Consider the following 14,789-nt stretch of genomic DNA (forward strand, 5'->3'; position numbering starts at 1 on the left):
GAGGCTTTGCCCCCCCCACCCCCTGCAAAAAGTTTCGCACCCACACCCACCCCCTGTGAAAAAATTGTCAACCATAAATACAAAATACATTGTCCGTCAATTTTACAGCACCCCCGAGAACATTTCCCGCCCCTCGTTACGGCCCTGGGACCTCGCAAGTGAGATAGCCTAGGGCCTCTCGTCATCTAAATGGGACTCTGAGGTGGTGATACATCCATAGATATATATATATATATATAGAAAGGTGGAAAGAACGTTTCCAGCTTGCTTGATTCCGTCCCCGGTCGTCTTTACGAAGTAAAATAACTAAATATGTTGTATTGTATTTGTCGCATTAGTTTCCATTGCATAACGGCGGTTGTTATTTTTCTAGGTCTGTTATACAATGATTTGCAATTAGTCGATTTATACATAACATATGACAAGACCAGAAAGATGACCCTGTCCATACAATACAATACAAGATTAACATTAAGAACGAATATAGATAATTTGACCACAAACTGTATATAATTCAATAAATGTAACTTAAATAGTATAAAAATCAACAGATATGTTATAATTTATATCTCTCGAGGTGAAATATATTCAGGACTATAGATAGATTAGTGACTAAAATATGATATATGTTTTTAGAAACAGAGTATTTGTTTCCACCTACTATTTAAAGAATTGACTTTTACGTGGACAATTATGTGTGTATATTGTACCCATTAACCGAGGACCTTTACGGAGGCACAGACTCCATTTCTGTCATTTACAACTGTGTAAAATGATCACACATTCTTCTATTGAGTATATTTCCAAGATGGTTGCCATTTGTGGCGGAAAAATGTGACGATGTGCTGATTTTGAATGTGTTTGGTGTCATTGTATATGTTCACCATGGACATCTTGAGATACAGCAAACATCTTCCAGTAATAGATGGGCAGGTGTTTGGGTTTTTTAAGCTCTGAAAATCATCTACATATAACGATTTTATTTGAATAACTACGATTCGAATAATGGTTAAAGAAATTAATCGAATTGGTAAAATTAGGGGTGGATCCCTCAAGATAATATGAACGGAATGTTAGTCTGAGATAATATTGGCATTAAATAGCATGTCATACTCGGTACCAATATATATGTCACGTGATGGGATAATCCCATGCTAATATCAAATGGCATTTACCACATATAGCAATTTTGTTTTGCGTTTTCAGTGAAACGATTATATTCACATTATAAGCCTTCCATTTGGCCACGGAACTTGACAGAAAACGTTTCTGATACAGAGATATTAGGATTATTATTTAAAGCGAAAATTTCATATTTTCAAAGAAAGTCAAAACATAATTATTTCTATGTCTTTTGCTCAATAGGTTGTCAACTCACTATTATACGATCATAGTTATCTTTCTCACACTCAAAAATGTTTCACACCGGAAATAATAACACAATTACCTCCCATGTTTTTCTGTTCCCTACCATGAAATAGCTATCTAAAAACGTTTGAATTGGAAGTTGAAAATGATATTTTTGCCAATTTCTCAACTGGCAATAGTGAATTATAGGATTAATAGGATTATTCTTTATCAAGGTAGGACTGTTTATACATAGCATCGATTTTAAGGCTTTATTTTAATACGTTTTAAAAATATAACTTAAAAATATGAAATTGTAGCTTTAATGTGCTGTTTCATTTGATGTGTGTTGAGAGAGAGAGAAATGGGTTTTTAACATCCACTCGACACAAACTGGGTCATTTCGGGACTAACATGTGCTTCAATTTTATTTTAATAATTCGCTTGCGTGTAGTGGTCTTTAGCAGTGGGAAGAAACCAAAGGATCCGGAGGAAACCCACGAGATTGGACAGGCGACCTTACTCCTGTCGCGTAAAACCGGGGAATCGAAACCACGCCATTTGACTCAATAATAGACCTTATGATACAGCGCGCACGTGCTAACCATTCGGTCATCCAACCCCTCTTTGATGTGTGTTCTTAGAGCAGTATACACCTTTACATTATTAATATGTATAATAGAATTGTTATGGTGCAATCGGTATATGTATAATAGAATATTTTATGTGATACGCGTTGCCAACTCACATAGAACTTGTAAATTTGTTTTGAGCGTACTAAAGGGCGTAATTCGGTTTAGCTACAAACCAACCCGGTCGGACGGCTAATTGATGCCCGACCACGCCACGTTGTAACACATCCCTAGTGAAATGAAATGGGGTTTAACGTCCTACTGTTTTGATCCGAACTGGACTAATGAAGACGGGCACATCCCTAGTATAATCGAAGTACGACAATTTCCGTTCGGAGTACGTCCATCTCGTTTTAAGTACGTTGTTACTCGTCCAATTGCAGGATGTTGAAAATTTTTAACAGACTCAAAGTTCTAGACCACCTTCCCGTCCATGAAGTTCATATGTATGTCGTAAACAGTTGCTACTACCTTCACCCCGTTCGCACACAGTTTAAGCCCGTTTGGCAACATTTTTCAGAACCTGGTAAGAAATAGATTGGTGTGACAGGGTCTTAAGTAACTCATTAGTAAGTCGTAAGTCCTTAAATTATCTGATATTGATAAAGTAGGTGACAGCTATAATAAATTTATTGTAAAATCTTAAGGTGTGTTGGCAAGCATTCTGATTCGCTTAAAATTAACGTCGATGTGTTGAATGTAAACACGAGTTTTCCTCATCGCCTATTTCATATATACGTCGTATTTTACTGTATAAAAAGTTAAAGATAACTACTCAAAGAGACAATATATTTTACTATACATGTATATGACATGGTATGAAATAATGACCATGTCTTTGCACTAAAGTTTGTATGAGGTTGACCACCAATATTGTGAGATACACAAACTTGAAGAAGCCCACTAAAAACATGTAACTATTCGCCGTACATATCACCATGACCAACCTGATAACGCTGTTATCCTTCCGCCTCTAAATCAAAACCTGGCAGAAAATGTTAATTCAAACCCTTGTTGTCCATTCTAAACCAAAAAGGCAGAGTTAGAAGAGACAGCATACTAATAAGTGGCCGAAATTTTGCCTACTCTGAGATATTTTTTTTATGCTATCACACTCTATTAATGTCATTGAAATGGGTTGATAATTACAAATATGTGGTGACTGGTAACCCGACATCTCTGAACCCGGGAAGTGGCCGAAATTTTACCTGTTCCGAGATATTATTAATGTCGTTTGATAATTAAGGTCTGTAGCCATATGTGGCAAATAACCACCGTCTATAAGGAAGACTTCAGTATCTTTAATTATGCAATGAAATGAGGAAAGAAGAAATCCAGGAATACACTTCTTTGGACTTCGTTATTTTATTCTTTAAACAAAATATTTTTTCCATCAATAACGACTCCTATTTATAATTTAAGTCAAATCTGGGATGACAAGAAAATAAAAATAAAGTTCATCCACAATTTGCAAATCTACAAATGCCATACTTCTTCATGCTTGACATTAGAGATTATAACACTGATCTTCTTTCGATTAGTGAGTTTCCAGTGTGTATTGACAGATTAGTCAAACTCCATTTCTGTAAATTATGGTTGTAAATGGTCATGAGGGGTTGGATGGCTGAATGGTTAGCGTGCGCGCGCTGTATCATAAAGTCTGTCATTGAGTCAACTGGCGTGGTTTCCAATCCCCGGTTGTACGTGGCAGGGAGTAGGGTCGCCTGTCCAACCTCGTGGGTTTTCTCCGGGTCCTCCGGTTTCCTCCCACTGCTAAAGACCCCTACGCGCAAGCGAATTAATTAAATAAAATTAAACCATATGTTAGTCCCGAAATGACCTGGTTTGTGTCGAGTGGACGTTAAACCCCATTTCTCTCTCTCTCTCTCTAAATGGTCATGACCAAATATGATGAGAATAGGACCCACACTATGATGATACAGTCCTTTACAATTTCAGTGGCTATGCCTGGTTCTTCCAGTAGGGTGTACACCCCTGATGGGATAAGTTAAAGACTTTGGATTTGAGGCTTGTGATAAGGAACAAAATCAACAGAAATAATAAAATGGCATATGCCATACAGTGTGCTATGAAGAAAATTTTGCCCGGACAGCGGCACTACGGCCTACTCTTATATCGAATTCCAACTGCCAAGGGATCTTTTACGTGCACGCCAATGTGTACACAGGACCTCGGTTTTTCGTCTTATCCGAATGACTAGACAGCTGTCCTTGTCAGGCCCTCCGTCCTGCATCACTGACAAGGGGAAACCACACAGAAATAATAAAAAAGAACAGCATGATTTTGTGGGTTGTCTTTGAGAATATATATATATATATATATAAACTTTAAACACATTAAATCACAATTTTTGAAGTCTTTGAAAATTGTTTCACATTGCCACTTGAAGGCTTGGTCTTTCTGTACTCAGTCAAAGCATGATGAAACACATCCTCCAGCTCTTTCGATTGAAAACCTATCAATAGGTCAGTCAATGCCTGAATCAATCGGATAGGTGCCAAAGATTTGGTGTCGCCACTGTAATTTCCATTTCTCGCATTTCTTTCAAAATAGCACTTTAATTTAACATTCATTTTGGCTACATTAAATTCCTTTCTTTCTCATAGAACATTTATCTTAATATTAGCACAGTTTTACCGTTTATTTCACACATCATACGTTCAACATTTGACAATTCAACGATCCTGGTTCCTGCTAAACTTCATTATATTTCTGTAAACTCAATCGTGGTACAATGTTCATAGATTGAAGTTCTTGAAACAGAAGTTTACAAGCATAAGGCATTTTTAATGTGGACACATTTTTAGAAGATTTACAAAACTGACACCTGTAAAATAATAAGAATAGGGATTAGTAAAATTCAATCTGATTAAAATACAGATCTATATTTCATTTCGTTTTTTTTTTTATATTTTCGATGGCTTCTACTACATGTACATGAAGATCTGACCGGTTGTAGTGGAAGGTCGCGTCAGAGGTCATATTAGCGGCTTTTGACCCTATGACGTCAGATATTTGATTGATTCCAATCAGCGTTGATGTTTCTAGTGGGTTACCCACAGTTCCAGACACCTCACATTAAAAACTCGCAGTAACACACCATTTCATTTGCTTATCCCTCACATCATCCAGAACGCGGGTTATATAACAACGCTTCCAGATCCTAGTGTAGTAAAGACAAGTAAAACAAAATTTTGAACTATAAAAAACGAATCGAAATAGGATCTACGTTTTAATCAGGGCGTAGTTAAATTGGGAGATACTAATCAAGTTCTGTCTTCTAAAAATGGTTAGGGTTAGGGTAAGTATTCCCACAAATTCTCATTTATATAAAGCAGCAATTTTGGACTCCGGAAACACCAATTTTGGATTCCGGAAACACCCGAACCTACCCAACCAGCCTACAATTAGCATCTCCACATAAATAATTTATTTCAATGGCAAAAAAGAGGCCAGTTTAATACACAAAATTTCAAGCGGTAGTTTGGTGTATAGGGGTATCTCAGACCAGGGAGTAACATAGGCCTGTTCTGGTTCATGGTTATACCATTGCTACCCCGAGTCAACCACAAGTAATAATTAAACTAAAATCAAATGGGGTTTAACAGCTTTCTATTCTGTATCAAGTGGGATAATGAAGGCCGGGATAATGAAGGTGGGGGTAATGAAAACAAGCTTTTGAAGACAGGTCAATGAAGATGGGCATCTGCAGTGTGTTATGAAGGGAAACTTTACCTGAACAAGCGGCCAAACTGGTTAATTATGATGGACGTGATGCCCACAACCCCATCAAATTTAATATGCCAAGGATTCTTTTAAATGCATGCCAATGGGAAGATGGGACCTTGATTTTTTATCCTATTCGAATGACAAGACATTGCCTGTTCCTTGCACCACTGATCCCAGATTGGACAATCGCAAGGGATTTTCTCAGTCATCACTGAGATCAAACTCAGGATCTCCTGGTTAGTCAGCCAGCGCCATACTCACTGGGCCACCGTAAAATTATAACAGAGAAAGAGAAATGGGACCTAATGTTTACTCAACACAAACTAGGTCATTTCGGGACTAACATACAGTTCAATTTTATTTAAATAATTTGTTGCGCATAGGGGTCTTTAGCAGTGAAAGAAACCGCAGGACCCAGAGAAAACCTATGATGTTTGACAGGCGACCCTACTCGTTGTCATATACAACTGGGGAATCAAAACCACACCAGTTGACTCAATGACAACCTTATGATACAGCGCGCACATGCTAACCATTCGGCTATACAACCCTCCTAAAATTGTAACACCCTGCGTATGAATAATTACCAGCCAGAATATCCCAGAAGTCCACAGTTACTGCAGACGTCAACTTCAAAAGAATCACTGGAAATCATCAGGCGTTCTAACAACAACATACTGAAAGTAAAAATGTCGGCTCTGTTTAAACATACATTATGCAAGAGCTAAATCTGCCTATTTCAGGTATTTCTTTAGGCCTGAAATGTTATCTAAATTATTAATTAACTTATCCAGACCATAACCAACTCTTGATGTCATTGCTAGCCTGCGATATTTACTGGATTGAATCTGATCTTTCTTATCAAGGCCGGAGGGGGGGCAAGGGCAAACAATTGTGGTGATCTGTCATGAACAACCCCACTGAAGATGGGGTTTAAAGTTCACTCGACACAAACCAGGTTCAATTTTATTTCAATAATTCGCTTGTGTGTAGGCGTCTTTAGCAGTGGGAGGAAACCGGAGGACTCAGAGAAAACCCGAGGGGTTGGACAGGTGACCCTAGGCCTTGTCACATACAACCGGGAAATCGAAACCACGCCAATTGACTCAATGACGTGCTAACCAATCGGCCATCCACCCCCACCTAAATATGAAGGTCTGCCACTGCATACCATATTAAAATATAAAATAATACTGACCTAGCTCCGTAACCAATCAAACAATCTCTCTCCATTTCACCCAATCGTAATCCTCCATCACGAGATCGTCCTTCTGTTGGCTGTCGTGTTAGCACAGCACGCGGACCTTTCGCCCGAGCATGCATTTTATCTAGAACCATGTGTTTTAACTTTTGATAATAAACAGGACCAAAATAAATATACGCCTCTAATGGTTCTCTGAAAAGAATGAAAATGATTTTTTTTTATTTTTAAATTAACTCAAAATACATTTAAAACATTTAATACCAAAGCTGTAAGTAAACATTTTTGTAATAGCACAATTTGATTAAAATACAGATCTATATATCGTTTCATTTTATTATACTTCGATGGCCTACACTACATAAGGATCTGACAAGTTGTAGTGGAGTTCGCATCAGGGGTCATATGAGTGACTTTTGACCCTATGACATCAGACATTTGATTAACCAATCAGTGTTTATGTTTCTAGTAGGAGACCAACAGTTCTGTGCATCACACGCCCAAAAACTTGCTGCAACAGAACTTTTCATTGGCTAATCCCTCACATCAGCCTGAACACAGGTTATATAACAATTCTTCCAGATCCTAGTAAAGACAAGTCAAACGAAATTTTGAACAATAAAAACGAAAGAAAATAGGATCTGTGTTTTAATCAGATTGGTAAATTTCAAGGGTCAAATGAATGTCTGATGACTTTCAGAACATTGTAAGCTATGGCCGACATCCATAGTATTACAAGGGTCAAATGAATGTCTGATGACTTTCAGAACATTGTAAGCTATGGCCGACATCCATAGTATTACAGATTCCATAGGATGGGGGAATGAAATAAAATTGTAAAAAGAAACCGGACATAAGACAGACCTGCATGTCCCTTTATTTCTGTGGATACCTAAAATTATGAAGTCACTTTGATTTCCCGGCAGGTGACAACTCAAAAACATGTCTGGATAAGTCTACTTTTTTAATACTATATATACTGATCTGTTAATCTTAGCCAATCAAATAGCCAGGTTCAGTGGCATCTACAAGTTTGGTAATGGCGAGAGAGAGACTGCTTGCCACTGGCTTGATTATGTTATTCATGATGATGGCCCCCATACACGATAGGAAAATGGACACAAACCTCTCAAATATATAAAATAAATCTCACCCAGTTATGCCTGAAGTAACGTAATCTTTTCCTAGATAATTAAATCCATGATCAACTAAAACTTGTGATAAATCAGCAACTTTATCTCCTCCAAACGCTGAAATATACAAAAATTGTCTATTGAACATCAATATATTATAACAGACTTATTATGCCAACATACACTATAATTTGGGTCGTGTTTGTAGGTAGGTTATAAAATGTTTTTTAGTCAAGTGGATCTTTCATTTTGCCATAGCAAGGATTAGGATCACTGTTAGTCCAAAGGTAAATTGAATTAATTGAAGAGTAGTGTCCTGACAAGACAAGGACCTAGAGAAAACCCACAAGGTTAGACAGGTGAACCTACTCCTTGTCAAGTACAACTGGGGAATCAAATTCAATGACAGACCTTATGATACAACGCACACTCGCTGACCAGTCAGCCATCCAACACCCCCAACACTGCATGACATATGCCCATCTTCATTAGTCCTGTTTCATTTCTTTTAACTGTGCAGGCCATGTCATGATTGGGAAATCAAGTCGTCGCTACCGATCCCCATGTTTTATAATGTTAACTACCTGTGCCGTAATGAAATTTTCCTTCTAATACGCCAGCCTTTCCTCCTAGTAGTTCAATCAACTTTCCTACTGTCATACGAGATGGAAAACCATGGGGATTCATTATCTGTTAATGATAAACAAATTACAACATTTACAAAACTTTCAGATTTAAAATTGCTGATTGTCTTTTCCATTTTTCAGACAATATGCTAATTCTTCATGGATTAAAGATACAGGGACAGGACCATTTTTTCCCCGGACAACTTGTCCCCTGACAACTTGTTCCCGGATAATTCGACCCCAGACAATATGTCCCCAAGGACTATTCGTCCCCAGATAATTCGTCCATAAGGACAATTTGTTCATGAGGACAATTTGTTCATGAGGACGAATTGTCCAGGGACGAATAGCCCTAGGGGACGAAGATTCCTATGGGACTAATAGTCCGGGACAAATTGTCCTCGGGGGCGAGTTGTCTGGGATAAATTGTCTGGAGACGAATTGTGCAGGGACGAAATGTCCTAGAACCTAAAGATACATTATGCAAGAGCTAAATCTGCCTATTATATTATTTAAAGATGCATTATGTAAGATTTAGATAAAGAGCTGACCTTCTTACTATAATAGTTATAAAATAGATAAAAAGCTGGCAGTTCTTACTATAATAGTTATATAAAATAGATAAAGATCTGTCCGTTCTTACTATAATAGTTATATAAAATAGATAAAGAGCTGGCCAGTCTTACTATAATAGTTATAAAATAGATAAAGAGCTGGTCAGTCTTACTATAATAGTTATATAAAATAGATAAAGAGCTGTCCGTTCTTACTATAATAGTTATAAAATAGATAAAAAGCTGGCCAGTCTTACTATAATAGTTATAAAATAGATAAAGAGCTGGTCAGTCTTACTATAATAGTTATATAAAATAGATAAAGAGCTGGCCAGTCTTACTATAATAGTTATAAAAAAGATAAAGAGCTGTCCGTTCTTACTATAATAGTTATAAAATAGATAAAAAGCTGGCTGTTCTTACTATAATAGTTATATAGTATATAAAGAGCTGTCCGTTCTTACTATAATAGTTATATAAAATAGATAAAGAGCTGGCCAGTCTTACTATAATAGTTATAAAATAGATAAAGAGCTGTCCGTTCTTACTATAATAGTTATATAAAATAGATAAAGAGCTGTCCGTTCTTACTATAATAGTTATATAAAATAGATAAAGAGCTGGTCAGTCTTACTATAATAGTTATATAAAATAGATAAAGAGCTGGCCAGTCTTACTATAATAGTTATAAAATAGAAAAAGAGCTGGCCAGTCTTACTATAATAGTTATATAAAATAGATAAAGAGCTGGTCAGTCTTACTATAATAGTTATATAAAATAGATAAAGAGCTGGCCAGTCTTACTATAATAGTTATATAAAATAGATAAAGAGCTGGCCAGTCTTATTATAATAGTTATAAAGTAGATAAAGAGCTGGCCAGTCTTACTATAATAGTTATATAAAATAGATAAAGAGCTGGTCAGTCTTACTATAATAGTTATATAAAATAGATAAAGAGCTGGTCAGTCTTACTATAACAGTTTTAAAATAGATAATGAAAGTGAAAATGAGAAAATTTCAGTCAAATTACTTCATTCTGAGTTAAGTTATCGTTATTTTCTACCGTTGTTACGATAATAAACAAAGTCTTGATTAGGCATTTTTAAATCAAATTATTAACTGCCAATCGTATTTAAATCTATTGAATATCAAAACAACCATCTGATGGTCTAGAGAGTTGTTTATGGGCTTGGTATAATTAATACTTTATATAACATTTGAGGCTAAAGGAAAGACCTGCATTAGGAAGATGTAGCTCTTACATAATGTATCTTTAATACATTCTATAATAAACCATTTTAATTTTAATCAAACATACATTATGCAAGAGCAAAATCTGCCTATTGCAGGTCTATCTTTAGGCCTGAAATGTTATATAAACTATTAATTAGACATAAATTAACTTATCCAGACCATAGTCAACTCTCGATGCCATGTGATGCTTTTGATTTTCATTAGATTGATGATTGAACGCAAAAATGAATAATCAAGACTTTTTTTTATTTTCGTGGCAATGTCAACAATGACAACGAGGCTACAAGATTTTTTAAAATGAGTATTTCTCGGCTTAGAGTGACGTAATTTGACTGAAATTTTCAGAACATTCCTGTTACATTATCTATTATTCCACTATTATAGTGAGAACTGCTAGCTCTTTATCTAATCTCCCATAAAACAGCCCTATATTATACTCAGTAGTTAATATTTATAGTTAATACAAGTGAATACTAGTGAATATTGTATTCGATATTTCATGGTTGTGTATTACACCCAAAAACTTATATTACATTATAAAAATATTAACTTACAATATCTGGACAAATTCCCTGAAAATAACAAAAAGAATTGCAAAGATGATAAGAAATTGACAATTGTTTTTTATCTTCTTTGAAAAATAAATTTGAAATGCATCATCATAAAAACAATAAATTACATAATCCTTGAGCAATTGGTTTATGGACTGTCTTCATTGTGACTGAAGTCTGTATTACTACAGAGTACAGACACAGCAATAATATACAATGCTTCTTGTGATTTATTCACTGGGTTTGTTTTCTAGGTTTCGGTTATATTTCAATCTGTTATGGCGAGTTTTTGGCTTGACATGCAGGGAACTGTGGTAATCCACTGGAAACATCAACGCTGTTTGGTTAATCAAATGCCTGAAATCATAGGGTCAAAAGCTGCTCATATGACCTCTGACGCGACCTTCTACTACAACTGGTCAGATCTTCATGTAGTTGAGGCCAGGCTAGATCTTTTGTTAAGGCCAACTTAATTTTCGTCAAGGTCACTGAGATGTAAATAAGCTTAGGAACGTGATTGTTGGCGAGATTGTAAGTTAGGGTTAGGGTAAGCGTTAGCTTAGGTAGAGGGTTAGGGTTGGGGTTGGGATTGTTTTTATCTTGTGACCATTGACCAAAGTTGGCCTTATGAAACAGATCTAACCGTAGAGGCCATCGAAAGTATAAAAAAAAACGAAACGAAATATAGATCTAGATTTTAATCAGATAGGTTTTATTCAGGAGCTCTATGACAGAAGAGTTCTTAGTAAGTGAAGCAAAAATATATTAGTTTGGTCGAAGTGTTGAAATTTTTGAAATACTTGAGAAAATCAATTGAAATTTACATTTATTAGACTAAAACGATAGTTACTCACCAGATCTGTAAAAGGCATGTCTTCCTGAGGTATGATTAATCCACAAACTCTGAAAATATCAATAAAACTTAAACAAGACTATTCTTTCCATGCTGAAATTCAGACAAATTAATGGAAATGGAAAGAGTAATAATTAACCCATTAGATACCAAATGTTTACACAAAATATCTTACATAAAGTAGGTCAGCAATCATTTTTTTTTTATAAACCATATTTTATTCTCAGAAAAGAATTGAGGAACCGGCTATTTTAAACATATATTATGCAAGGGGTAAATCTGCCTATTGCAGGTCTTTATTTAGACCTGAAATGTTATATCAACTATTAATTGGACATTTATTAACTTATCCAGACCATAATCAACTCTCAACGCCATGGAATACATTTTGTGAAAAATAATTAAATGTAAAAATAGATAATCGAGACTTTGTTTTTTGTCCTACCGACTTTAATAATGATGATCGAGGTTAGCCTAAAATTCAAAATCTAATATCTCTGCTCAGAGTGGAGCAATTTGACTGAAATTTTCAGCATATTCTATTTTCATTATCTATCTTTTAACTATTATAGTGAGAAGTGTCAGCTCTTTATCTAATCTTCCATAATGTATCTTTAACAGAGACAAAACGAAGATCCAACGTCATGGGTTTTCTCTGGTATGGGCAAGCGACTTATTGAAATAAAATTGAACCTCTCTTCAAACTTTACAGAACATTTTTGTACTAACCCTTTCTGTCCATGACGACTACTAAATTTATCTCCAATCTCAGGTCTACGAGTCTGCCTCATCAATATCTTAATAAGAAATGCTTCGTCAGGATTGGACGTTATTAAAACTTTCTCTACATATCCTGGCATGGCTCCGCGATATCTACAATATAAAGATTTTTTTTTATAAACAATATTTTTATTCAGGTTGACTGAATGGGATTGGAGTACAGGCTTAGCCTATATAAAAAACCTCTCTCTATAAAGATAGGTTGCCAGGCAACGTAACATACGCACAAATCGTCTGGGCAGTCAACAAATATAAAAAATTACAGTTCACCACCTTTAAAATGAAATGAAATTGGGTTTAACGTTCTACTGTTCTGCTTCGACTGGGCTAATGAAGACGGGCATATGCCATACAGTGTGCTATGAGGGAAATTTTTTATCTGGACAGCGGCACTATGGCCTACTCTTATATAGAATTACAAATGCCAAGAGATGTTTGATGTGCATGCCAATGTGTACACAGGGCCTCCATTTTTTGTCTCATCCGAACAATTAGACATCTTTCCTTGTCCCGCACCACCGACAATGGAGAACCACTCCGGAAAATCTGGATGAACTTTCTCAGCCAATGCAGGGATCGAACACTTGACCTCCAGGCTAGCGAGCCGGCTTCTTACCCACTTAGCCACTGTGGCCCTCCGTCCTGCACCATTGACAAGAGGAAACCATGTAGGGAAATGCCGATGAACTTTCTCGGCCAATGCAGGGATCGAACACGCGACCTCCAGACTAGCGAGTCAGCTGCTTACCCACTTAACCACTATGGCTTCCTCACCACCTTTGTAAACATTTTGACTGCACATACACGACATAAATTATTCTAAAAAAGACTTATTATGACCAATAATAACTTACGTGAGTGGTGTTTCTCTATAATTAACCTGAGCAGGTGTTTGTGTGGCTGTACCTGCTACAGGTGTTGATATTGTAGGCATGTGTTTATTTACTAATACCTGTCTATTCTCTACTTTCTCACCTGCAACACATATAATACATATATAATACATATACAACACATATATAACTAATATATAACTCATATATAATACATATACAACACATATATAACTAATATATAATACATATATAATACATATACAACACATATATAACTAATATATAACTCATATATAATACATATACACCATATATATAACTAATATATAACTCATATATAAGACATATACAACACATATATAACTAATATATAACTCATATATAATACATATACAACACATATATAACTAATATATAACTCATATATAAGACATATACACCATATATATAGAGAGAGAGAGCGAGAAAGGGAGAGAGAGATGCGGTTTAAGTAAACTCATCACAAACTAGGTCATTTTGGGACTAACACATGGTTCAATTTAATTTCGATAATTCAGTTATAGTAGTGGGAGGCAACCAGAGGACTCGGTGAAAACCCACAAGGTTGGACAGGCAACCCTACTCCTTCTCATGAACAACCAGGGATTTGAACACATAAATAACACATATACAACACATATATAACACATATACAATACATATATAATACATATATAACTCATATATAACACATATACAATACATATTAGGGGTTTCAGGTCACGTGACTTTAGCGTGAAATCGGACAGCCAGCGGCTGAAATATAGCCCACTTCTATATACGATTCTAAAATTACTATTTTATGTAAATGCATTACTAGCAATTGTATTGTAATAGTTTAATATCAATCTCAATATCTGCAAAGATTCAGGCTAAAAAATTATCGAATTGTAAGTGAAATTACCGTTTGTTTACATGAGACGCTCACATGAGACGCTCGCGGGAAAATACCGCTCTGACGTCACACGGCCGGAGATTTTCCATTGCTACGACTCACTTCATTGGTGAATCCGCACCTTAGTTACCGGGGGATTTTGATATAGAACCAATCAAACGATAGATAACATTTTTTTGGTTATTCTGGTTGTTGATACCAAGTGATCGGACAAGTAGACCCGTAGAAAATGGGATTTATCTGTTTTGATGACTGAAAATTGCCAAATTTCGACTAAATATAAAAAAACTTTCTTGAGGTATCATCCAGATTATAAATATTTGACATATTATCATT

This window comes from Patella vulgata, chromosome 2 (genome assembly GCF_932274485.2).
Source record: "Patella vulgata chromosome 2, xgPatVulg1.2, whole genome shotgun sequence".
In the NCBI taxonomy this organism is placed as follows: Eukaryota; Metazoa; Mollusca; class Gastropoda; family Patellidae; genus Patella; species Patella vulgata.